Source organism: Polyodon spathula, unplaced genomic scaffold (genome assembly GCF_017654505.1).
Source record: "Polyodon spathula isolate WHYD16114869_AA unplaced genomic scaffold, ASM1765450v1 scaffolds_3686, whole genome shotgun sequence".
NCBI classification, from domain to species: domain Eukaryota; kingdom Metazoa; phylum Chordata; class Actinopteri; order Acipenseriformes; family Polyodontidae; genus Polyodon; species Polyodon spathula.
Genome location: NW_024475145.1, coordinates 1 through 27965, shown reverse-complemented (window position 1 = coordinate 27965; position 27965 = coordinate 1). Strand labels below are relative to the sequence as shown.

General features: G+C 41.2%; 4 pseudogenes; 2 read left to right on the top strand and 2 right to left on the bottom strand.

Moving 5' to 3' along the window:
- The first annotated feature begins 1624 nt into the window (after positions 1–1624).
- LOC121312203 lies at positions 1625–1825 on the top strand (annotated as a pseudogene).
- Positions 1826–7343: 5518 nt separating this feature from the next.
- LOC121312205 lies at positions 7344–7523 on the top strand (annotated as a pseudogene).
- A 13701-nt stretch (positions 7524–21224) lies between these two features.
- LOC121312204 lies at positions 21225–21404 on the bottom strand (annotated as a pseudogene).
- A 5464-nt stretch (positions 21405–26868) lies between these two features.
- Positions 26869–27069, bottom strand: LOC121312202 (annotated as a pseudogene).
- Positions 27070–27965: the final 896 nt, after the last annotated feature.

The following is a 27965-nucleotide window of genomic DNA, read 5'->3' as shown; positions in this document are numbered from 1 at the left end:
ATGATGAAAGAAAGAAAAAGACTGAGGTTGAAACAGTAAAAAAAAAAAAAAAAAAAAAAAAAAAAGAGAAGACCTGAAAGTTCTGCTAAAGAGGGAAATTGATTGCTTAAAATGTGAGGGATAGTGATTGTGGGAAAGTGAATTTGCATGTATGTAAATGAGTATGTGTTTGGAAATGTAATAGTTTTGTTTATATGTATATTGTTTTTTGTTTGTTTCTTGTTTTGATACTTGTATAAATGTGTTTCTGTTTTTGAAAAGGTTCAAAACTTGTGTGTGGGGAATCTCTTGGTTGGAAGCGATAGCATTTGGTTGTGGAAAGTTAATTGAGAGTAGTTGTATATATTTGTTGTTTTTGTTTTGTTACCCAGGTTCTGGTTTGGTCTTTTGCTGTTGCTGTGAGGAGGAAGGACAGGACAGAGGAAGCAAGCTAGGGTTTGTGGGTAAGGCCCTTTGGGGCTTACCCCTTTTTTTGTGCGTTTTGTTCTTTTTTTTGGTGATGGCCGCTACTAGGTTAGGGGTGCGGCGGCTAAAAAGGGAGGTGGTACACAGGGCCGCAAAAAACGGAGGGAAGGGGGTTCCTGACCTCACGGAGACCCTGTGTTTACACTTTGCTATTGTCCATGTGAGGTTACGTTTACAAGGGGCAACAAAAACAGCACATTTTGTAAAATTTTTAATATCGATTTTAAGAATTTTTAAAATGTTTTACCCTGTTTTATCAGTGCGGACAGCATGGGAAGCACCCTTTCTGTATAACAAAATTAAAATGTTTTTAAAGAAAGCAGAGGTTTTTACATTAGATAAAGAGGTGTGGCAGGACCCCTGGAAAGTGCAGAAATTTGTACTGGACAGAGAAAAGGTTGTGGAGGGATTTTGGCTGGGGGAAGCTCACAAGACTCAAGGACTTGGCATGGCAGACGGTACATGAGATCCTCCCAGTAAGGGCTGCTATGTATCGGAGAAACCTCGGGAAGACCCCCTAGATGTCCTTTTAAGGATTGTGGGGCAGAAGAGTCAGCAGAGCATCTGTTCTGGGACTGTGGGCAAGCCAAAAAAGTCTGGCGGGAGGCCAAAGACTTTGAGCCATTTTTTAAATAGAAAACTTTCAAAAGCAATGGTGTTGCATAGGGTTAAGCCTGGTTTTATTACAAAAAGAGAAATGGACATATCTATGGATTGTACTGAACTGTTTTAAAGAAGCCAAGTGGAAGATGAGAAACCTCTTTGTTTTTAAAGGAAAGCTTCTGGCTTCTGGGGAGGTGAAGATCTTCCCTTGCCACAGGCTCAGAGAATACCAGATGCAGGATGCACTGCGTGAGGGAGAAGACATCGCCTGGGAGAGATGGAGCACCTGCTGGTGTTTGCCTGCCACCTGGACTCGTGCCGGTTCATGGTCCTATGAAAGGGGGTGAAGCGGGTTGTTTTAGGACATGTTGCCTATCTGGTACAAATGGAAGTTGTTTTTTAATGCATATATTAAATATTTTGTAATTGTCATCTCTATTGTTTCAAATTGATTTGTATTTTCAGACCCTGTTTTAATTGGAAAGTTTTTATGACTTGGATGTAATGGGATTGTTTCTTGTGTATTTTATTTAGTTTTCGATTATATTTGATTAGGATTTTTTGTCCAAGGAATATAAATAAAAACTTAAAAACAAAAAAAATCTGTTCTTATCAGTTTAATATCTGATACGTCCCCCATAGGGGGACCGTCTATATTAAATTGATTTTTGGAAGCGGGAGATGGAAGCGGGGCTTGCTCCGTCCACTCCACGCATCGACCCGGTATTGCAGTACCTCTGGGAACGGTGCCCATTTCTCAGAAAGGTCAAAAGAGAGAGAGAGAGAGCGAGAAAGCTAAAACTGTGTGCATGCCTCTCCCTTTTTCTTGGTTGCATTTATTTCCTGCTCTGTCCCCCCCCCCCACGAAGGCAGGCAGATGGACAGCCTGCTCTGCACACGCAGTAGGACAGTGTACCCAGAAGGCCTTGCGCTCGCGGGAGGAGGAGGAGGAGCAGCTCGACGGTAAAGCAGAAACTGAGCTGTTTAGTGGAACAAGGAGCGCTCGCTTTCAAGGCAGCAGCAAAGCGCCCCTTGCCACTTTGCCTTTTCGTCAGATCAAGTGTATGTGGCAGGCCTGGAGTACTTGGTCTGCCCGGAGAAAGAAGGCGGTGTGCAGACAGCACTCTACAGTCAGCTTGTAACACGGTTACCTAAAGTTAAATTTGAGTTAAAAAAAAAAAAAAAATAACAATACCCCTTTAAGAACTTGTAGTCCTCTGTTCTGTGTTTGCTGGTTCCAGGTTCTTGATTGCAATTTGGCTGAACCAGTTTGTTCTGGTTTTCTTTTGTTAAAAAGGCTAAAGCCATTTAGCTTGAAACCGGTTATCTGGTCTCTCCTTGCCGTAAACTTCTTTGAAGACATTAGTCAGGGAAGTATTGATATATAACCACATATTGTTACAGAGTAACTTTCCCCTGCAGTGTGTTTTTTTTTTAATTCTAATTAAGGATTGTTTTTCTGTATTCTAAAAGGACTTTTTCCCTACTGTTTTTTTTTGTAGTTGCGATTTTTGTGGATTCTTTTCATTGTATTTATTGGACTTCTGCTTTTGGACTGCGAACTGGATTTTGCCGACTGATCTTGGTAAGATCCAGCCATTTGTTTTTTTGGACTGCGTTGGTAGATTGACAATCAGAATTAAAGAAGTGTTGTAGAGTGTAATTGATCCTGAGCAAACATGTGCAGTGCCAGGAAGCAAAATAAAACCGCTTTGTTTTAGTGCGAAATGCAATGTGTTACGCTAGAGAAAGAAATGTCCGTTTAGCTATTGTTAATTTAGGTTTGGAAAAGGTGTACGATAGAGTCTCGCATATATTTTTATGAAAAAAGTGTTGGAAATTTTTTGTAGCATGGGTTGGGCTGTTGTATAGGGATATCGAAAGTAAGATTTTAATTAATGGGGTCATGTCCAAATCGGTCCAGATTAAAGTGCGGAGTCAGGCAAGGCTGTCCGTTGTCACCTTTGTTTATCTGTAGTTTGGAGCCACTAGCGCAAACCCTGAGGAAGGACGAGTACATCCAGGGGTTAAACATTCCTGGTAGTGGAGGGAGGCAAGCAAAATGCCTCTTATACATGGAGGATGTAACTGTACTGTGACCAGAGATCCATCCTGAGAGCCTTGCAACATACAGACTCCTTTGAGTTAGCTTCTGGCTCCAAATTGAACAAGGAGAAAAGTGAGTGTTTCATGGGGAGTGGAGGAGCACGCCTGATTTGAAACCAACTTAAACTGATTTTATTAAAAAAACACCAGGTATGAAAATGTTATTTTTATCGGTTATTTTCTTTAAAAGAAGTGTTTGTTTTAGTTTTCCTCCCAGCACTTGCCTTGGTAGTGCAGGGGGCAGCCATTTTGATTTCTCCCTTTTGGTTTAAATTTCAGTTTCTTTCTTTGAATTTTAACTTTGGTTTATCAATTTTATTTTGGGTGCTTTTTAGTTTTATAATTAAAAGCACTTTGTCTAGTTTATTTTAAAATTATTTTTACTTTGAAAAACTGTTTTTCAATTAGTTTTAAAAATCATTTTGTTTTAAAATCCCCTGCTCTTGCCTTCTGCAGAGTTGGGGAAGGGCAGGCGTTTTGTAAAACAGGATAGAACAAACAATAAAAAAAAAAAAACTTGGTTGGTTTTGATTTTTATTTTTCGTGCACCCCTGTGCTATTAAATAAAATAAACCTTTATTTTCCTTCATTTAATAAATTAAATTAAAAATAAACAAACACTTTTGGATTTTTGTTTGCCTACTATTGGGAGTGCAGGGGTGTGTGTATTAAAAAAAAACAAATTTTAACAAATCATTTTTTGAAAAAAAAAAAAAACTTTAGCTGTTGGCTCCTATTTTTGTTTTGCGCACCCCTGCACTATTGGAGTGCAGGAGTGAGTCTGTTGCTTTATTTTGTTTTATAAATAAAAATAGAAAATAATAAAAATGAGCAGGCAAGCCTAAGAAGCCCCCAAAAAACTGGCAAAGGTGGCATCCCGTTTAAAAATATTACCAGGAGGTACGGGGTCAGGTGCCTCCTGAAGGACTCCCTCTCAATCGAGGGCCGCCGCGAACACGGCAATTGAGAGGGGTCTCGCGGTGGCAGGGATTTTTATCCCCGTCGAACTGCTCACGGGCCTCGGCACAAGGGTTGTCCTGTCGAACGTCCCACCTTTTTTCAAGGACGACCTGCTCAGGCCCCACTTGCAAGCTCTGGGGGAGATTAAAACATCCATCCACCCCCTCCCCCTGGGCTGCAAAGATCAGCACCTCCGCCACGTTTTATCTTTCCGCCACCAGGTGACCATCCACCTGGCGGATCGGGAAATGGCGGAGGGCAGCTTTGTGGTCCCCTTCGAGGGGACCAACCACATTATTTTGAATTCCTAGGAGGAGGTGCGGTGCTACCACTGCAAGGAGCTGGGGCACCAGAAAAAGAAGTGCCCCAAGCTCCACCATGAGGTGAAAGAGAAACTCAAGGAGCTGTTTGGGTGGAAAGGGAAGAATGTGATTTTTAAAAGCAGAATTCAGAATCTGGAAGAAATTTAGACTTGCTCAAGGTTCTTTTTTAAAAAAGTAATGGATAATAATAAGATGGCAGGGTTGAAAAGGGAACTGGGGGTGGTGGAGAGGTCAACCGATGGAATGGTTAATGTAGCAGAGCATATATACATCTGCATATTCTGTATATTAATGCAATATATACATGAAGATCACTGCATTGGTAAAAACAAACAAAAAAAAAAATTAAAAACCTTGAAATGCAAAACATGCCTGTGGAGACAACATCGCACTGAGGCAGCGGGGCGAGGAGGCGCTCGGGGAAGCTTTCTCATGGCTCTCTTGCTGCTAGGGGAGGCCTGCTTGTCCAGTATGGATGAGCTGAAGTGGCACGTGGACAGACTGCACTATCAACAGCACAAGCACTTCACTGTCCAGGCAACCATCATCGCAGTGTGAGAAGCTCTTCACGGGGAGGATGAAGGAAGTAATCAGTACAGTCATCCATCCAGACCAGGTATGTATAGTCCCTGGGAGCCTGTACAGCCTGACACTCATGAAAGACACTGTCTTATGCCAGGGAGAGGAAGCTCTCGTTTAGCATTCTAAATTTGGATTTAGAGAAGGCATACGATAGGATAGGGCACAAGTACATGTTTGATGTACTGTTGAGAATGGAGTTTCCAAATTGGTGTCATTAATTGGATTAAGATCTTGTATAAAGACATCCAAAGTGTTATTTTGGTAAATGGGAGCACGTCTGAACCAGTTAAAATCTGAAGCGGAGTGCGCCAAGGCTGTCCACTGTCTCCTCTGCTGTTTATATGTAGCATTGAGCCGTTAGCCATTGCCATTAGAGCTAATAAACAGACCTGTGGACTGTTTGTACCTGGGAGTGGGGGGAGAACAGGTGAAATGTATTTTGTACATGGATGAGTTCTCCATGGAGAAGATGATGGGAACGGTTGAGGGGTTCTGCAAGGCATCAGGATCCAAGGTTAACATTAAAAAAAGTGAGTGTGTGATGTATGGGAAGTGGGCCAGAGTTCCCAGTATAGGGTTGTATTTGAAGAATGATTAATAATAATTTTAGGTGTTAAATTCTTTAAAAATGGGTCTGGAATGCAGAATTGGGATGATGTCACTGCCAAGGTCACACAAAGCTGGGGCTGTGGAGCCTCAGAGAGCTCACTTTTGAAGGGAAGTGTTTCATTTTAAAATCTGTTATTTTACCTGTCAGCAGAGTTCCCACCGGGGCTGTGGAGGGTAAGGCAGCAGCTACATTTTGAAGGGACATGTTTACATTTAAAATGAGTTATTTTACCCCGTGTCATGCAGAGTTCCCCCACCGGGGGGGGGGGGGGAGAAGAATGAGATGTTAAAGAGAGAGCAGGTATACGGGGCAGCAAAAAATGGAGTAAAAGGGGATTCCTGACCTCATGAAGACCATGCTTATACATTTTGTAATTGTTCACGTGAGGTTGTGTCTTTTTGAATCAAACAAAACTGCATTTTTTGTAAAGTATTTTTTAGGATCGATTTTAAGAGGCCTTAAAATGTTTTACCTGTGCCAACAGCATGGGAAGCTCCCTTTTTGTATAATAAAATGGAACTGTTTTTAATAAAGAGGAACATTTTGTATTAGATAAAGGTGTGCAGGACAGAGAAAAGATGTGTAATGTCTCATTTTTTAACAGACATGTTGTGGAGGGGATTTGGCTGGAACTAGCTCGCCCAAGACTCATGAAATCGGCACAAGGACTTGGCATGGCAGACGGTACACAAGATCCTCCCAGTAATGGCTACCACGTATCGCAGGAACCTCGATGTCCTTTTAAGGATTGTGGGGCAGAAGAAACGGCAGCACATCTGTTCTGGGACTGTGTTTAAGCCAAAAAAGTCTGGCAGGAGGCCGAAGACTTGTAAAAAGGAAGTTTGTGGAACTGAATTGGAAAGAGATTGCCCATCCAAAGCTTTTAAACATATACAGGGACTTGGCCTGGCTGATGGCCCATGAGGCCTTGCCAGTCAAGCAAATTCCGTATGGATGACAAATGGCGAAGTCCCCTAGATGCCCTCGTCAGGGCGGAAGAATCAGCCGAGCATCTTTTAATTGATTGCAGCTTTGCACAGCACGTTTGGACTGAGGCTGATATTTTTGTAAAGAAGAAACGGTAAATAATCCCTTAATACTGTATGGGAAACACAAAGTAAAGACGAACAAGAACAATTGTTATATTTTGTGGGTAATACTGAACTCTCAAGGATGCGATATGGAGGGCAAGGAACGTACTGGTCTTTAGGAATGCCAAGCTCCCTAGTTCGGACTGTGTGAGGCTGGCACTGAGCATTTTAAAGGAGTATGTCATCAAGGATTATCTGAAGTCTGGGAAGCAGAACGCATGTGGAAGTTGGAAAAGTGGATTGGTGGGCAATGGGCTATTGGCATTAGTTAGTGGTTCTGAGTGTTTAAGGGTTTTGGATGAGGTGTCTATTTAGAATTGAACAATACTGAATTGCTCAATGTTGTAATTACATTGGTTTTATTGCTTTTACTGTCCTGTGTGTGATGTGATCTTTATAATGAAAGTTACTTTTTGTGTGAGATTCTTTTTACTGGAGTGGTCCAATTGCATTCTAGATGGTTTTGGACTGTAATATGATAAGATTATTGTAATGGAGTGAGATTGTATTTATTAGTATAGGAATGTTTGGGATTTGTGATGGATTGCATAGGACATGGTTATTACAACCATAAATATGATGTATTTATACTGAAGTGACTTAATATTTTTCAAAAAAATAATAAATATCTGTTCTTAACAGTTTAATATCTGATACGTCCCCCATAGGGGGACCGTCTATATTAAATTGATTTTTGGAAGCAGGAGATGGAAATGGGGCTTACTCCATCCACTCAACGCATCGACACGGTATTGCAGTACCTCCGGGAATGGTGCCCATTTCTCAGAAAGGTCAAAAAAAGAAAGGAGCTAAACAGTGCGCATCCCTCCCTTTTTCTGGGCTGTATTTTTTCCCTTTTTCTGGCTGGCTGGACGAACGCAGCGGTAAAGCACAAACTGAGCTTTTAGTGGGGCAAGGAGTCCTCGCTTTCAATGCAGCAGCAGCAAAGTGCCCCTTTTCAGCAATTGCATTTTGGGAGGAATTCCCTGTTTTTGTTTTGTTTGGCCTTGCCGCCGGGCAGAGGGGAGGGCCTTTGGGCTGCGGTTAAAAAGCAGAATGAGCACAGCAGTGACAGTTGTGATCGTTGGAGCCTGGCACTGTTTTTTCCCCCACTGTGGAAAAAACAAGTACCCTGGCGGGCGGCCGTACCAGGGGCATTTGGGCAAAACCATTGTGGGCATCGGTTCTCCGCCTCTTGGCCCAGATCGTGAATGTGGCCTGACCGCAGCCTTGATTTCAAGAGGAAGAGAAGGCGAGAGGAATGGCGGAGACTGCTGCGAAACCCCCGGGACCTCGTCTGAAAAATACCATTAGGTTGGTGAGGAAGGATGGAGCGTCGGACCTGTCGAGAAAGGATTTTCCCGCAGCTCGGTTTTATCTTTTGGGAAAGAGAAGGCGATTGCTTAAAGTAAAGCAAAAAAACAGCAGCCTGGAGCCAAGCAATCTGAGAAGCAAAAAGCCAAGAGCTCTGAACCAGGAGTGAAAGAGTGTTGGGGGAGGTGCTCACAAGGAAGGGGGCGGAACAGCGGGAAAACCAGATCCGGAGAAGACAAAGGAAAGCATAATGTTTAAGAAATATTTGGAAAATAATGAAACTTGCTCAAGGTTCTTTTTTTAAAAAAAAAAAGTAAATTCACAAGAAAGAATGGAAAGACTGAAGGGAGAGGATGGGGAGGTAAAAAGAACAAAAGGAAAGCATGTTAGCGATCACTGCAGCATTTTATAAAGAATTGTATGGAAAAAAGTGATTGAATGCAAATGTAATGATTTTTGAGGGTATTAAAAATGTTTTAAATGACAAATAAAGAGGTATTATGTGCTGATTATACCCTTGAGGAATTAGAATGTGCAGTCAAGTCTTTTTAAAAGAATAAAACCCCTGGTGGGGATGGGTTGCATGCTGAATTTTATCTTGAATTCTGGAGTGTTTTAAAGGCAGATTTGTTGTGTGTTTTTAAAGAGATGTGTAATGCTGGGGAAATGCCTCCTTCCTTTAATTCATTACTCTCTTATATAAGAAAGGGGACCGAGAGGCCCTGAAGAACTGGAGACCGATAAGCCTGTTAAATATAGATTACAAGATCATCACCGGCAGGATGAAGGAAGTCGCTGGAACAGTCATCCATCCTGACCAGGTATGTGCAGTCTGGTAGAAGGATAATGGACAGCCTGATTCTCATGCCAGACTCTATATGTTATGACAGGGAAAGGGATCTCCCACTTTGCATCCTGAATTTGGATTTAGAGGAGGCATATAACAGGATTGCACAAAAGTATATGTTTGGTGTACTGTCCAAAATGGGGTTTCCAATCAGATTCGTCAGTTGGATTAATATCTTGTATTGCGAGATAGAAAGTGTTGTTTTTGTTAAATGGGAGCATGTCTAAATCTGTAAAGACTACGCAAAAGCTGCCATTTGAACCCTTAACTAATAAAATCAGGGTGGATACACAAACCAGTGGATTGTTCATACCTGGTAGCAATGGAGAAGAAACAAATTGTGTACTGTATATGGATGATGTGTCAGTAGTCTGCTGGGATGAGTACTCCATCGCCAAGACCTTGGAGAGCAGAAACGGTACTATGGTTGCATTTTGTTGTTGTCCACGTCCGTCTGTGTATCTTTGGGGAATGTAAAACTGTTTATTTGGTTTGGTTTTATTGGGGAATATTTTAAAAGGAGTTTAAAAATGTTTAAACAATCATTGACTGTACCAATGTCCTGGCACTCTCCCTTTGACAAGATTGAAGTTTTTTTTTTTTTTTTTTTTTTTTTTTTTTTTTAAGAGAAGAGCTGTACGAAATATAGAAAATAACCAAGAGAAATGCTGAAGATTGTATATGGCCGAGAAGAATGTGGCAGAGGTGTAACACTGATTTTTTTTTTTTTTACTCCCCCCCCCCCCCAGATTGGGGATAGAAATGTTGGCAAAAGGTGGCCTCACTGCGAGTGCTCACGAATCGACACAAGGAGCTGTGTTTGGCCGGTACCGTACATCAAGTGTTCTAAGAGGGCCACTCCCGACTGACAGGACTCCACATCCGTAAGGGGCGCCCTTCCTGCGGGTAGAACGGGGCAGCTCCCGACACACCGTGCGAGGGCACAGTGTGGCGACAGAAACGGACACCGCATTATTTCTTAAGGTTTCTGGGTACCTGTGGGCTTCGCCAAAGAAAGCATGGAAGGAAGCGGACGGGATCCTCAGTTTGTTAGATGTGATCTTACCAAATCTGTTCAAGGCAATGGTCACACCAAGGAATTGATAGCAAAAACTTACCGCTAATGAAATGGGCTGGAACGCAGTTGGGATTCAGGGAAACACATGTACATGGATTAGGGAGTGGTTAACTTGTAGAAAACAGAAAGTACTGATTAGAGGAAAAACCTCAGAATGGAGTGTGGTAACCAGCGGTGTACCACAGGGATCAGTATTAGGTCCTCTGCTATTCCTAATCTACATTAATGATTTAGATTCTGGTATAGTAAGCAAACTTGTTAAATTTGCAGACGACACAAAAATAGGAGGAGTGGCAAACACTGTTGAAGCAGCAAAGGTCATTCAAAATGATCTAGACAAGATTCAGAACTGGGCAGATACATGGCAAATGACATTTAATAGAGAAAAGTGTAAGGTACTGCACGCAGGAAATAAAAATGTACATTATAAATATCATATGGGAGATATTGAAATTGGAGAAGGAATCTATGAAAAAGACCTAGGAGTTTTTGTTGACTCAGAAATGTCTTCATCTAGGCAATGTGGGGAAGCTATAAAAAAGGCTAACAAGATACTCGGATACATTGTGAAAAGTGTTGAATTTAAAATCAAGGGAAGTAATGTTAAAACTGTACAATGCACTTGTAAGACCTCATCTTGAATATTGTGTGCAGTTCTGGTCACCTCGCTATAAAAAAGATATTGTTGCTCTAGAAAGAGTGCAAAGAAGAGCGACCAGAATTATTCCGGGCTTAAAAGGCATGTCATATGCAGACAGGCTAAAAGAATTGAATCTGTTCAGTCTTGAACAAAGAAGACTACGTGGCGACCTAATTCAAGCATTCAAAAATTCTAAAAGGTATTGACAGTGTCGACCCAAGGGACTTTTTTCAGCCTGAAAAAAGAAACAAGGACCAGGGGTCACAAATGGAGTTTAGAAAAAGGGGCATTCAGAACAGAAAATAGGAGACACTTTTTTACACAGAGAATTGTGAGGTCTGGAATCAACTCCCCAGTAATGTTGTTGAAGCTGACACCCTGGGATCCTTCAAGAAGCTGCTTGATGAGATTTTGGGATCAATAAGCTACTAACAACCAAACGAGCAAGATGGGCCGAATGGCCCTCCTCTCGTTTGTAAACTTTTTCGTATGTCCTTATGTTCTTAGGTTGTTGGCTTGTAATTGTCTAAAATCCAATTTCGACCCGGCCGTGTCGAGAAAAGGTAAACAGATGTTTGGTCTGCCGTAAAGGAAAAACAACAATGGGTACAAGAAGAGAATCCTGAAGATAGCCTGCCACAGGTCTTAGGGACGTATCAGATCGTTTACCATTTCTTTACTGCTAGAGGGCAGAAATCGTCTAGGCGTAGGGTGTAATGCAAGTTGGCCTTGACTCTGATATACTTGATGGACCAACCGGATGATGGGGGTGAATAAGTCTTTTCTGCAGCGTACTGCGGCCATATTTAAATTAGTTATCGACTTGAACTGCACAGTGTCTTGAACTTAGTTGTGTTTTCAACACAAAAATTCCCAAACATTAACCTCTGTGGTTTTACTTGTACATTTTAAATCATTGTGATTGAAGTGTTACTGTTTTCATGAACTTTGAGTGAAAATAATTTACTGTAATGATTTATTGTATTTAAATGTATTTGAAATTGTGATTAAGGCCTATGCCCATATCATCACGGGTCGCTGGATTATAAAATGAAACTACCGCATTTGATGCCTAGTATATATTAGTTAAAAACAATATTGCAAAGAGAAATAGCAGCAGAAATGTCAAGGATACATATATGCAAGGTCAGAAACAATTACTTTCCAAATCCGTGGGTTTGTTGGGACGCCACTGCTCGTTTGGAATGATTTACCTTGGCTTACCCCTGCCCTTAAAATGGACCGACATATCTTGTGCTCCAAGTCCTCCCCCTCACTTTCCAACCTCCAAGTCTTCCACTCCTTTCTCTCCAAATTCCTCTCTGCTCTGGAACTAGCCAAACATGACTAGTTTCTAACCCTCATCCCCAACAGCTCTTCTCAATCCTCCGCTGCCACCGCTCCTCCCTTCTGGCTAATGACCTCAATATTTCACCACCATTCATCTCCACTTCCTGACTCTCCCCCAGAATAGCCCCCTCCCACAGCTTTCCACGCCACCTCCACTTGCTCTTAACTCAGTCTTCACTGAATTCCCCCCCCCCTACTTCCATACTTGAACTTTCCTATATCATCTCCAAAGCTCATCCACCCCCCCACCCCCCCCAATCCAGTTTCCATTCCTTCTCTTGTTGCTTCCCTTCATTGGAATAAACTCCCACTCACCATAAGTCACCCACTCTACACAGTTTTTGCTCCTCCCTTAAAACTCATCTTTTTTTTCCCCAGCCCATCCTACTCTTACTGCTGGCCCCTGACCTCCTGTTATGACCCTACTTGCCTGACCCTGACCTATGTGTCATGGATTGAACTAGCTTGTTTTTTCATCTAGTATTCTTCCCTACACCCCACACACACGGACCCCATGGTTTTCTTCTGATTCCGCGCTTTGCGTAGATGACACCGGCACACAGATTTGAGTAAATTCGATAATAGACGGGTTACCAGCGAAAAAACAGTGAGGGCCCAAAAAAAAAGACTAAATGTCCACACAAATTTACTACATATTTTCGGCCCTGACCCCTTTTTTTACTTTTTCGCTTTATTTATCCTTTAAACGTGATCTTTTTGCCTTTTAGTATTTGAACCATAGGTTTCGTATTAATTTTTTGTTTTTTTTCACCCGTTGATGTTGACTCAAAAGTGCTATTTTAAAATAGGAAACAGTTTGGTTAAAGGCGCTTTAATAAATGCTAAATAAATAAATAAAATTTGCAATAGAGGAAAAAAAAAATCATAACTTGTGGTATTCAAAGTCATTTTAACACTACAAATGAGTCACTATATCAATGTTTATCTTGTGCAGAATGTTCTTTATTTAAAATGTTATTTATGTTGGAAAATATTAAACTTTGTTTTGAAGAAAATGCTTTCTCATGTATGTGTGCGTGTGTGTGGTGGCTCACCTGCTAGCAGATACATTACGTCATCTTTAGGGCCGGGCTCAGCATATCATGCTTGATTATATCCATGAAAGGGAGCTCACTATATTTGATGCAGGGGCGATTAAGAAGGGGGGGGGGGGGGAGGGGGGGGGGGTCACGATCATCCAATTTACTTAAATTAACGTCGGTGTGGTTGTTTTAATTTTTGTTAAATTGTTTTATTATTAATTATCCCCTGCACCTGGAGGTAATTGTAAATTAGAACCAGGTGCAGGGTATTTAAAGATTGCAGCCAGTTTGTTCTGGAGTGAGGCTGTCGATGAAGAGCTTGATTGTTGGTGCAGGTAGAGGGAAAACCTGTGTTTGGTTTAAAAGTTTTTGTTTGTCAAAAGTGTGTTATGTTTTGTTTCTGGCAGGTAAACTGCTTTGCTAACCTGTGCGTTAGTCACAGACCTGCCAATGTTTAATTAGGGTTTTGAGGGAGATAGGGTTTTGTTTGTTTTTTGTGTTTCATTTATTTGTATTTTGAATTAAAGAGCACGTCCTTTTTTTTTATTTCTGGGTCACATTTTTAAAAGGGGCATGAACCCAAATTACGGCCAGCCTTATCTATCTATAAAAAATGTTATTTAAATGATTGGATCTAAAGTATATATTTATTGTATAGTACTACTTAATGTACAATTCAATTGACTTGCTAATGGTAGATGCCTGAATGGGCGGAGCTGAATGTGAAAGCATCCTTACTCATGCTCGGCCCAGGTAAGGTCATGATCTAAACCCTATCTGATTGACAAGAGGTGCTTGCCTTGAGCCATTCATTATATCAAAATCACAGATAGCAGTTTGATTTCTCTACTAAAGGGTTTACCAAGAGAATTGCTATATTCAGTGTATGTCCTAAGTTTATTTTATGCATTGTAGTTTGGACTTTGAATTTTTTTCTTTTTATAGCTATTCTCACTCTGTTTTGCTTTGGAGAAAACACCTATTAAAATAACTTCAATTCATCTATTAACAATTCTGTATTGGGCTTGTTGCTTATTTCAGCTACCTGGGCGCTAGGTTAGACTACCTTTTTTTACAGAAATGTTTTTTGAACCACAGTAAAAAATGTACTAATTGTAAGATATAATTGTTTTTATTAAGTGTTGTACTTATTGAAAAAAAATTAAATTATCAAAGAAATCTGTTCTTTCTCAGTTTAAATATAAGAACATAAGAAAGTTTACAAATGAGAGGAGGCCATTCGGCCCATCTTGCTCGTTTGGTTGTTAGTAGCTTATTGATCCCAGAATCTTATCAAGCAGCTTCTTGAAGGATCCCAGGGTGTCAGCTTCAACAACATTACTGGGGAGTTGATTCCAGACCCTCATGATTCTCTGTGTAAAAAAGTGCCTCCTATTTTCTGTTCTAAATGCCCCTTTGTCTAATCTCCATTTGTGACCCCTGGTCCTTGTTTCTTTTTTCAGGTCGAAAAGGTCCCTTGGGTCGATATTGTCAATATCGACCCAAGGGACCTTTTCGACCTGAAAAAAAGAAACAAGGACCAGGGGTCACAAATGGAGATTAGACAAAGGGGCATTCAGAACAGAAAATAGGAGGCACTTTTTTACACAGAGAATCATGAGGGTCTGGAATCAACTCCCCAGTAATGTTGTTGAAGCTGACACCCTGGGATCCTTCAAGAAGCTGCTTGATAAGATTCTGGGATCAATAAGCTACTAACAACCAAACGAGCAAGATGGGCCGAATGGCCTCCTCTCATTTGTAAACTTTCTTATGTTCTTATATTAAACTGATAAGAACAGATTTCTTTGATAATTTAATTTTTTTTCAATAAGTACAACACTTAATAAAAACAATTATATCTTACAATTAGTACATTTTTTACTGTGGTTCAAAAAACATTTCTGTAAAAAAAGGTAGTCTAACCTAGCGCCCAGGTAGCTGAAATAAGCAACAAGCCCAATACAGAATTGTTAATAGATGAATTGAAGTTATTTTAATAGGTGTTTTCTCCAAAGCAAAACAGAGTGAGAATAGCTATAAAAAGAAAAAAATTCAAAGTCCAAACTACAATGCATAAAATAAACTTAGGACATACACTGAATATAGCAATTCTCTTGGTAAACCCTTTAGTAGAGAAATCAAACTGCTATCTGTGATTTTGATATAATGAATGGCTCAAGGCAAGCACCTCTTGTCAATCAGATAGGGTTTAGATCATGACCTTACCTGGGCCGAGCATGAGTAAGGATGCTTTCACATTCAGCTCCGCCCATTCAGGCATCTACCATTAGCAAGTCAATTGAATTGTACATTAAGTAGTACTATACAATAAATATATACTTTAGATCCAATCATTTAAATAACATTTTTTATAGATAGATAAGGCTGGCCGTAATTTGGGTTCATGCCCCTTTTAAAAATGTGACCCAGAAATAAAAAAAAAGGACGTGCTCTTTAATTCAAAATACAAATAAATGAAATGCAAAAACAAACAAAACCCTAATTACCTAGTAAGCACTAACTAAACATTGGCAGGTCCCTGACTAACACACAGGACAGCTAAGCTGTTTACCTGACAGAACAAAACATATAAACACTTTTACACCAAACGTATATTTTACCAACACACCGGTTTTCCCTCTACCTGCACAAACAATCAAGCTCTTCATCGGGAGCCGCTCCACTCGGCAACAACGGCCTGCCATCTTTAAATCCCCTGCCAAACTTAACCCTGCTCCTGGTTCTAATTTACAATTACCTCAAGGTGCAGGGGATAATTAATAATAAAACAATTCACAAATCAAATTAAACAAAAGCAATTAAATTAAAGTAAATGGGGAATTCTGACCTCCTCCCCCTCTATTTTTGTAGGCACTCCCACCCCCCACCTACTTGGCTAATGTGCCCTGCATTTTTCAAAAAATAATGGTGCGTTCTTTCCACCTGGACTATAATCAAGTATGATATGCTGAGCCTGGCCCTAAAGATGACGTAATGTATCTGCTAGCAGGTGAGCCACCACACACACACACACATACATGAGAAAGCAATTTTTCTTCCCCCCCCCCCCCCAAAACAAAGTTTAATATTTTCCAACATAAATAACATTTTAAATAAAGAACATTCTGCACAAGATAAACATTGATATAGTGACTCATTTGTAGTGTTAAAATGACTTTGAATACCACAAGTTATGATTTTTTTTTTCCTCTATTGCAAATTTTATTTATTTATTTAGCATTTATTATAGCGCCTTTAACCAAATTCTAAAAAACCTGTAAATCAGAAAAAAACGGCCGTGAAAACAAGGAGGAGAAGATTAATAGCTATATGAAAGCAAAGGCAAAGAAGATTGGTCAGGATTTTGGGCAGGACAAAAAGTCATAAGGAAGGTCAGGGGCAAGCAGTCCAAGGAGTAGGATGGGCTGGAAGGAAAAAAAAAAAAAAGATTGAGTTTTAAGGGAGGAGCAAAAAACCTGTGTTAGAGTGGGTGACTTTATGGTGAGTGGGAGTATTCCAATGAAGGTGAGCAACGAGCGCAGGAATGGAAACTGGAGGGGGGTGGGGGGGTGGATGAGCTTTGGAGATGATATCGAAAGTTAATGAAGGGAGCAACAAGAGAGGAATGGGAAAACGGTTGGGGGGGGGGAGCAAGTGGAGGTGGCGTGGAAAGCTGTGGGAGGGGGCTATTCTGGGGGAGAGTCAGGAAGTGGAGATGAATGGTGGTGAAATATTGAGGTCATTAGCCAGAAGGGAGGAGCGGTGGCAGCGGAGGATTGAGAAGAGCTGTTGGGGATGAGGGTTAGAAACTAGTCATGTTTGGCTAGTTCCAGAGCAGAGAGGAATTTGGAGAGAAAGGAGTGGAAGACTTGGAGGTTGGAAAGTGAGGGGGAGGACTTGGAGCACAAGATATGTCGGTCCATTTTAAGGGCAGGGGTAAGCCAAGGTAAATCATTCCAAACGAGCAGTGGCGTCCCAACAAACCCACGGATTTGGAAAGTAATTGTTTCTGACCTTGCATATATGTATCCTTGACATTTCTGCTGCTATTTCTCTTTGCAATATTGTTTTTAACTAATATATACTAGGCATCAAATGCGGTAGTTTCATTTTATAATCCAGCGACCCGTGATGATATGGGCATAGGCCTTAATCACAATTTCAAATACATTTAAATACAATAAATCATTACAGTAAATTATTTTCACTCAAAGTTCATGAAAACAGTAACACTTCAATCACAATGATTTAAAATGTACAAGTAAAACCACAGAGGAAGTAAAACATTACACAGAGGATCACTCAAGAACCTTAAAACACAAACTAAGTCACATGCAAGTTCTGTGCAGTCAAGTCGATACACACCTAAATTTATACTTCTGGCAGAGTATCTGCAGAAATAACTGCTTCCACCCCATCATAGGTCCATCAACCTTCACAAGGCAACTTGCATTACACCCTTTCCATTTCTCCCTCTGGTAACCATCGCGGATCTGACTACTCCCTAAGACCTGTGGCAGGGCTATCTTCAGGAGTCTCTTCTTTACCATTTGTTTTTCTTTTATAGATGAACACTGTTCCTTTTCCACCATGGCTTCTTTTAGACAATTACAAGCCACAAACATAAGACAACATAAGCAACATAAGAAATAAGAAATAGCAAATCAGAAAGTTTACAAACGAGAGGAGCCCACTCGGCCCATCTTGCTCGTTTGGCTGTTAGTAGCTTATTGATCACAGAATCTCATCAAGCAGCTTCTTGAAGGATCCCAGGGTGTCAGCTTTCAAAAACATTACTGGGGAGTTGATTCCAGACCCTCACAATTCTCTGTGTAAAAAAAGTGCCTCCTATTTTCTGTTCTGAATGCCCCTTTGTCTAAACTCCATTTGGGACCCCTGGTCCTTGTTTCTTTTTTCAGGCTGAAAAAGTCCCTTGGGTCGACACTGTCAATACCTTTTAGAATTTTGAATGCTTGAATTAGGTCGCCACGTAGTCTTCTTTGTTCAAGACTGAACAGATTCAATTCTTTTAGCCTGTCTGCATATGACATGCCTTTTAAGCCCGGAATAATTCTGGTCGCTCTTCTTTGCACTCTTTCTAGAGCAGCAATATCTTTTTTATAGCGAGGTGACCAGAACTGCACACAATATTCAAGATGAGGTCTTACTAGTGCATTGTACAGTTTTAACATTACTTCCCTTGATTTAAATTCAACACTTTTCACAATGTATCCGAGCATCTTGTTAGCCTTTTTATAGCTTCCCCACATTGTCTAGATGAAGACATTTCTGAGTCAACAAAAACTCCTAGGTCTTTTTCATAGATTCCTTCTCCAATTTCAATATCTCCCATATGATATTTATAATGCACATTTTTATTTCCTGCGTGCAGTACCTTACACTTTTTTCTATTAAATGTCATTTGCCATGTGTCTGCCCAGTTCTGAATTTTGTCTAGATCATTTTGAATGACCTTTGCTGCTGCAACAGTGTTTGCCACTCCTCCTACTTTTGTGTAGTCTGCAAATTTAACAAGTTTGCTTACTATACCAGAATCTAAATCATTAATGTAGATTAGGAATAGCAGAGGACCTAATACTGATCCCTGTGGTACACCACTGGTTACCACACTCCATTCTGAGGTTTTTCCTCTAATCAGTACTTTCTGTTTTCTACATGTTAACCACTCCCTAATCCATGTACATGTGTTTCCTTAAATCACAACTGCGTTCACAAAGCCCTTTCATTAGCGAACTATTGTTTTTGGTCCAAGTTCCTTGTGTGCACCATGGCCTGTGGCAGATTGGTAGATCCCATGAACAAACTGAGGATCTCCGTCCCTTCCTTCCACAGTGCTCTCTTGGCTTGCCCACCCGTAGTCCCAGAAGAGATGTGCCACCGTTTCGTCCGCCACACAGCCCTCGACTGGGCACCATGGGGTTCTTCCCTGCGGGAATGCCTACACATGCACCAGCCCTCACGGGAGAATCTTGTGTACCTACTGCCAAGCCAGGTCCTTGTGTCGATTCGTGAGACTCGAGTGAGCCACTGTTGCCAAATTTCTCCACAATCTGGGGGGGGGGGGGGGGGGAGTAAAAAAAAAAAAAATCAGTGTTACACCTCTGCCACATTCTTCTCGGCCATATACAATCTTCAGCATTTCTCTTGGGTTATTTCTATTTCGTACTCTATCTCTTTTAAAAAAAAAAAAAAAAAAAAAAAAAAAAAAAAAAACTTCAATTCCTAGTAAAAGGGAGGAGTTGCCAGGGACATTGGTACAGTCAATGATTGGTTTAAACATTTTTAAACTCCTTTTAAAATATTCCCCAATAAAACCAAACCAAATAAACAGTTTTACATTCCCCAAAGATACACAGACGGACGTGGACAACAACAAAATGCAACCATAGTACCGTTTCTGCTCTCCAAGGTCTTGGCGATGGAGTACTCATCCCAGCAGACTACTGACACATCATCCATATACAGTACACAATTTGTTTCTTCTCCATTGCTACCAGGTATGAACAATCCACTGGTTTGTGTATCCACCCTGATTTTATTAGTTAAGGGTTCAAATGGCAGCTTTTGCGTAGTCTTTACAGATTTAGACATGCTCCCATTTAACAAAAACAACACTTTCTATCTCGCAATACAAGATATTAATCCAACTGACGAATCTGATTGGAAACCCCATTTTGGACAGTACACCAAACATATACTTTTGTGCAATCCTGTTATATGCCTCCTCTAAATCCAAATTCAGGATGCAAAGTGGGAGATCCCTTTCCCTGTCATAACATATAGAGTCTGGCATGAGAATCAGGCTGTCCATTATCCTTCTACCAGACTGCACATACCTGGTCAGGATGGATGACTGTTCCAGCGACTTCCTTCATCCTGCCGGTGATGATCTTGTAATCTATATTTAACAGGCTTATCGGTCTCCAGTTCTTCAGGGCCTCTCGGTCCCCTTTCTTATATAAGAGAGTAATGAATTAAAGGAAGGAGGCATTTCCCCAGCATTACACATCTCTTTAAAAACACACAACAAATCTGCCTTTAAAACACTCCAGAATTCAAGATAAAATTCAGCATGCAACCCATCCCCACCAGGGGTTTTATTCTTTTAAAAAGACTTGACTGCACATTCTAATTCCTCAAGGGTATAATCAGCACATAATACCTCTTTATTTGTCATTTAAAACATTTTTAATACCCTCAAAAATCATTACATTTGCATTCAATCACTTTTTTCCATACAATTCTTTATAAAATGCTGCAGTGATCGCTAACATGCTTTCCTTTTGTTCTTTTTACCTCCCCATCCTCTCCCTTCAGTCTTTCCATTCTTTCTTGTGAATTTACTTTTTTTTTTTAAAAAAAGAACCTTGAGCAAGTTTCATTATTTTCCAAATATTTCTTAAACATTATGCTTTCCTTTGTCTTCTCCGGATCTGGTTTTCCCGCTGTTCCGCCCCCTTCCTTGTGAGCACCTCCCCCAACACTCTTTCACTCCTGGTTCAGAGCTCTTGGCTTTTTGCTTCTCAGATTGCTTGGCTCCAGGCTGCTGTTTTTTTGCTTTACTTTAAGCAATCGCCTTCTCTTTCCCAAAAGATAAAACCGAGCTGCGGGAAAATCCTTTCTCGACAGGTCCGACGCTCCATCCTTCCTCACCAACCTAATGGTATTTTTCAGACGAGGTCCCGGGGGTTTCGCAGCAGTCTCCGCCATTCCTCTCGCCTTCTCTTCCTCTTGAAATCAAGGCTGCGGTCAGGCCACATTCACGATCTGGGCCAAGAGGCGGAGAACCGATGCCCACAATGGTTTTGCCCAAATGCCCCTGGTACGGCCGCCCGCCAGGGTACTTGTTTTTTCCACAGTGGGGGAAAAAACAGTGCCAGGCTCCAACGATCACAACTGTCACTGCTGTGCTCATTCTGCTTTTTAACCGCAGCCCAAAGGCCCTCCCCTCTGCCCGGCGGCAAGGCCAAACAAAACAAAAACAGGGAATTCCTCCCAAAATGCAATTGCTGAAAAGGGGCACTTTGCTGCTGCTGCATTGAAAGCGAGGACTCCTTGCCCCACTAAAAGCTCAGTTTGTGCTTTACCGCTGCGTTCGTCCAGCCAGCCAGAAAAAGGGAAAAAATACAGCCCAGAAAAAGGGAGGGATGCGCACTGTTTAGCTCCTTTCTTTTTTTGACCTTTCTGAGAAATGGGCACCGTTCCCGGAGGTACTGCAATACCGGGTCGATGCGTGGAGTGGACGGAGCAAGCCCCGCTTCCATCTCCCGCTTCCAAAAATCCATTTAATATAGACGGTCCCCCTATGGGGGACGTATCAGATATTAAACTGTTAAGAACAGATATTTATTATTTTTTTGAAAAATATTAAGTCACTTCAGTATAAATACATCATATTTATGGTTGTAATAACCATGTCCTATGCAATCCATCACAAATCCCAAACATTCCTATACTAATAAATACAATCTCACTCCATTACAATAATCTTATCATATTACAGTCCAAAACCATCTAGAATGCAATTGGACCACTCCAGTAAAAAGAATCTCACACAAAAAGTAACTTTCATTATAAAGATCACATCACACACAGGACAGTAAAAGCAATAAAACCAATGTAATTACAACATTGAGCAATTCAGTATTGTTCAATTCTAAATAGACACCTCATCCAAAACCCTTAAACACTCAGAACCACTAACTAATGCCAATAGCCCATTGCCCACCAATCCACTTTTCCAACTTCCACATGCGTTCTGCTTCCCAGACTTCAGATAATCCTTGATGACATACTCCTTTAAAATGCTCAGTGCCAGCCTCACACAGTCCGAACTAGGGAGCTTGGCATTCCTAAAGACCAGTACGTTCCTTGCCCTCCATATCGCATCCTTGAGAGTTCAGTATTACCCACAAAATATAACAATTGTTCTTGTTCGTCTTTACTTTGTGTTTCCCATACAGTATTAAGGGATTATTTACCGTTTCTTCTTTACAAAAATATCAGCCTCAGTCCAAACGTGCTGTGCAAAGCTGCAATCAATTAAAAGATGCTCGGCTGATTCTTCCGCCCTGACGAGGGCATCTAGGGGACTTCGCCATTTGTCATCCATACGGAATTTGCTTGACTGGCAAGGCCTCATGGGCCATCAGCCAGGCCAAGTCCCTGTATATGTTTAAAAGCTTTGGATGGGCAATCTCTTTCCAATTCAGTTCCACAAACTTCCTTTTTACAAGTCTTCGGCCTCCTGCCAGACTTTTTTGGCTTAAACACAGTCCCAGAACAGATGTGCTGCCGTTTCTTCTGCCCCACAATCCTTAAAAGGACATCGAGGTTCCTGCGATACGTGGTAGCCATTACTGGGAGGATCTTGTGTACCGTCTGCCATGCCAAGTCCTTGTGCCGATTTCATGAGTCTTGGGCGAGCTAGTTCCAGCCAAATCCCCTCCACAACATGTCTGTTAAAAAATGAGACATTACACATCTTTTCTCTGTCCTGCACACCTTTATCTAATACAAAATGTTCCTCTTTATTAAAAACAGTTCCATTTTATTATACAAAAAGGGAGCTTCCCATGCTGTTGGCACAGGTAAAACATTTTAAGGCCTCTTAAAATCGATCCTAAAAAATACTTTACAAAAAATGCAGTTTTGTTTGATTCAAAAAGACACAACCTCACGTGAACAATTACAAAATGTATAAGCATGGTCTTCATGAGGTCAGGAATCCCCTTTTACTCCATTTTTTGCTGCCCCGTATACCTGCTCTCTCTTTAACATCTCATTCTTCTCCCCCCCCCCCCGGTGGAACCTGGCTGACAGGTAAAATACTCATTTTTAAAATGAAACCACTTCCCTTCAAAAGTGAGCTCTCTGAGGCTCCACAGCCCCGCTTTGTGTGACCATTGGGCAGTGACATCATCCCAATTCTGGCATTCCAGACCCATTTTTAAAGAATTTAACACCTAAAATTATTCTTAATCATTCTTTAAATACAAGCCCTATGCTGGGGAACTCTGGCCACTTCCCATACATCACACACACTCACTTTTTTAATGTTTAACCTTGGATCCTGATGACTTGCACTTTTTTTCAACTGTTAACCTTGGATCCTCTCCATGGAGAACTCGTCTCTGCAGATGATTGACACATCATCCATATACAAAATGCATTTTACTTGTTCACCTCCACTCCCAGGTACAAACAGTCCACAGGTCTGTTTATTAGCCCTAATGGCAATGGCTAAAGGCTCAATGCTACATATAAACAGCAGAGGAGACAGTGGACAGCCTTGGCGCACTCCGCTTCAGATTTTAACTGGTTCAGACGTGCTCCCATTTACCAAAATAACACTTTGGATGTCTTTATACAAGATCTTAATCCAATTAATGACACCAATTTGGAAACTCCATTCTCAACAGTACATCAAACATGTACTTGTGCCCTATCCTATCGTATGCCTTCTCTAAATCCAAATTTAGAATGCTAAACGAGAGCTTCCTCTCCCTGGCATAAGACAGTGTCTTTCATGAGTGTCAGGCTGTACAGGCTCCCAGGGACTATACATACCTGGTCTGGATGGATGACTGTACTGATTACTTCCTTCATCCTCCCCGTGAAGAGCTTCTCACACTGCGATGATGGTTGCCTGGACAGTGAAGTGCTTGTGCTGTTGATAGTGCAGTCTGTCCACGTGCCACTTCAGCTCATCCATACTGGACAAGCAGGCCTCCCCTAGCAGCAAGAGAGCCATGAGAAAGCTTCCCCGAGCGCCTCCTCGCCCCACTGCCTCAGTGCGATGTTGTTGTCGTCACAGGCATATTTTGCATTTCAAGGTTTTGAATTTTTTTTTGTTTGCTTTTACCAATGCAGTGATCTTCATGTATATATTGCATTAATATACAGAATATGCAGATGTATATCTGCTCTGCTACATTAACCATTCCATCGGTTGACCTCTCCACCACCCCCAGTTCCCTTTTCAACCCTGCCATCTTATTATTATCCATTACTTTTTTAAAAAAGAACCTTGAGCAAGTCTAAATTTCTTCCAGATTCTGAATTCTGCTTTTAAAAATCACATTCTTCCCTTTCCACCCAAACAGCTCCTTGAGTTTCTCTTTCACCTCATGGTGGAGCTTGGGGCACTTCTTTTTCTGGTGCCCCAGCTCCTTGCAGTGGTAGCACCGCACCTCCTCCTAGGAATTCAAAATAATGTGGTTGGTCCCCTCGAAGGGGACCACAAAGCTGCCCTCCGCCATTTCCCGATCCGCCAGGTGGATGGTCACCTGGTGGCGGAAAGATAAAACGTGGCGGAGGTGCTGATCTTTGCAGCCCAGGGGGAGGGGGTGGATGGATGTTTTAATCTCCCCCAAGGCTTGCAAGTGGGGCCTGAGCAGGTCGTCCTTGAAAAAAGGTGGGACGTTCGACAGGACGACCCTTGTGCCCAGGCCCGCGAGCAGTTCGACGGGGATAAAAATCCCTGCCACCGCGAGACCCCTCTCAATTGCCGTGTTCGCGGCGGCCCTCGATTGAGAGGGAGTCCTTCAGGAGGCACCTGACCCCGTACCTCCTGGTAATATTTTTAAACGGGATGCCACCTTTGCCAGTTTTTTGGGGGCTTCTTAGGCTTGCCTGCTCATTTTTATTATTTTCTATTTTTATTTATAAAACAAAATAAAGCAACAGACTCACTCCTGCACTCCAATAGTGCAGGGGTGCGCAAAACAAATAGAGAAAAAGCTAAAGTTTTTTTTTTTTTCAAAAAATGATTTGTTTTTTTAAAACAAAATAAAATACACACACCCCTGCACTCCCAATAGTAGGCAAACAAAAATCCAAAAGTGTTTGTTTATTTTTAATTTAATTTATTAAATGAAGGAAAATAAAGGTTTATTTTATTTAATAGCACAGGGGTGCACGAAAAATAAAAATCAAAACCAACCAAGTTTTTTTTTTTTTATTGTTTGTTCTATCCTGTTTTACAAAACGCCTGCCCTTCCCCAACTCTGCAGAAGGCAAGAGCAGGGGATTTTAAAACAAAATGATTTTTAAAACTAATTGAAAAACAGTTTTTCAAAGTAAAAATAATTTTAAAATAAACTAGACAAAGTGCTTTTAATTATAAAACTAAAAAGCACCCAAAATAAAATTGATAAACCAAAGTTAAAATTCAAAGAAAGAAACTGAAATTTAAACCAAAAGGGAGAAATCAAAATGGCTGCCCCCTGCACTACCAAGGCAAGTGCTGGGAGGAAAACTAAAACAAACACTTCTTTTAAAGAAAATAACCGATAAAAATAACATTTTCATACCTGGTGTTTTTTTAATAAAATCAGTTTAAGTTGGTTTCAAATCAGGCGTGCTCCTCCACTCCCCATGAAACACTCACTTTTCTCCTTGTTCAATTTGGAGCCAGAAGCTAACTCAAAGGAGTCTGTATGTTGCAAGGCTCTCAGGATGGATCTCTGGTCACAGTACAGTTACATCCTCCATGTATAAGAGGCATTTTGCTTGCCTCCCTCCACTACCAGGAATGTTTAACCCCTGGATGTACTCGTCCTTCCTCAGGGTTTGCGCTAGTGGCTCCAAACTACAGATAAACAAAGGTGACAACGGACAGCCTTGCCTGACTCCGCACTTTAATCTGGACCGATTTGGACATGACCCCATTAATTAAAATCTTACTTTCGATATCCCTATACAACAGCCCAACCCATGCTACAAAAAATTTCCAACACTTTTTTCATAAAAATATATGCGAGACTCTATCGTACACCTTTTCCAAACCTAAATTAACAATAGCTAAACGGACATTTCTTTCTCTAGCGTAACACATTGCATTTCGCACTAAAACAAAGCGGTTTTATTTTGCTTCCTGGCACTGCACATGTTTGCTCAGGATCAATTACACTCTACAACACTTCTTTAATTCTGATTGTCAATCTACCAACGCAGTCCAAAAAAACAAATGGCTGGATCTTACCAAGATCAGTCGGCAAAATCCAGTTCGCAGTCCAAAAGCAGAAGTCCAATAAATACAATGAAAAGAATCCACAAAAATCGCAACTACAAAAAAAAACAGTAGGGAAAAAGTCCTTTTAGAATACAGAAAAACAATCCTTAATTAGAATTTAAAAAAAAAAACAACCACTGCATTTTTTTTTTTTTTTTGGGAAAGTTACTCTGTAACAATATGTGGTTATATATCAATACTTCCCTGACTAATGTCTTCAAAGAAGTTTACGGCAAGGAGAGACCAGATAACCGGTTTCAAGCTAAATGGCTTTAGCCTTTTTAACAAAAGAAAACCAGAACAAACTGGTTCAGCCAAATTGCAATCAAGAACCTGGAACCAGCAAAGCACAGAACAGAGGACTACAGCAAGAAAAGGGGTATGGATTTAATTTTTTTTTTTTTTTTTAACTCAAATTTAACTTTAGGTAACCGTGTTACAAGCTGACTGTAGAGTGCTGTCTGCACACCGCCTTCTTTCTCCGGGCAGACCAAGTACCCCAGGCCTGCCACATACACTTGATATGACGAAAAGGCAAAGTGGCAAGGGGCGCTTTGCTGCTGCCTTGAAAGCGAGCGCTCCTTGTTCCACTAAACAGCTCAGTTTCTGCTTTACCATCGAGCTGCGCTCCTCCTCCTCCTCCCGCGAGCGCAAGGCCTTCTGGGTACACTGTCCTACTGCGTGTGCAGAGCAGGCTGTCCATCTGCCTGCCTTCGTGGGGGGGGGGGACAGAGCAGGAAATAAATGCAACCAAGAAAAAGGGAGAGGCATGCACACAGTTTTAGCTTTCTCGCTCTCTCTCTTTTGACCTTTCTGAGAAATGGGCACCGTTCCCGGAGGTACTGCAATACCGGGTCGATGCGTGGAGTGGACGGAGCAAGCCCCGCTTCCATCTCCCGCTTCCAAAAATCCATTTAATATAGACGGTCCCCCTATGGGGGACGTATCAGATATTAAACTGATAAGAACAGATTTTTTTTGTTTTTAAGTTTTTATTTATATTCCTTGGACAAAAAATCCTAATCAAATATAATCGAAAACTAAATAAAATACACAAGAAACAATCCCATTACATCCAAGTCATAAAAACTTTCCAATTAAAACAGGGTCTGAAAATACAAATCAATTTGAAACAATAGAGATGACAATTACAAAATATTTAATATATGCATTAAAAAACAACTTCCATTTGTACCAGATAGGCAACATGTCCTAAAACAACCCGCTTCACCCCCTTTCATAGGACCATGAACCGGCACGAGTCCAGGTGGCAGGCAAACACCAGCAGGTGCTCCATCTCTCCCAGGCGATGTCTTCTCCCTCACGCAGTGCATCCTGCATCTGGTATTCTCTGAGCCTGTGGCAAGGGAAGATCTTCACCTCCCCAGAAGCCAGAAGCTTTCCTTTAAAAACAAAGAGGTTTCTCATCTTCCACTTGGCTTCTTTAAAACAGTTCAGTACAATCCATAGATATGTCCATTTCTCTTTTTGTAATAAAACCAGGCTTAACCCTAGCAATACCATTGCTTTTAAAAGGTTTCTATTTAAAAACCGGCTCAAAGTCTTTGGCCTCCCGCCAGACTTTTTTGGCTTGCCCACAGTCCCAGAACAGATGCTCTGCTGACTCTTCTGCCCCACAGTCCTTAAAAGGACATCTAGGGGGTCTTCCCGAGGTTTCTCCGATACATAACAGCCCTTACTGGGAGGATCTCATGTACCGTCTGCCATGCCAAGTCCTTGAGTCTTGTGAGCTTCCCCCAGCCAAAATCCCTCCACAACCTTTTCTCTGTCCAGTACAAATTTCTGCACTTTCCAGGGGTCCTGCCACACCTCTTTATCTAATGTAAAAACCTCTGCTTTCTTTAAAAACATTTTAATTTTGTTATACAGAAAGGGTGCTTCCCATGCTGTCCG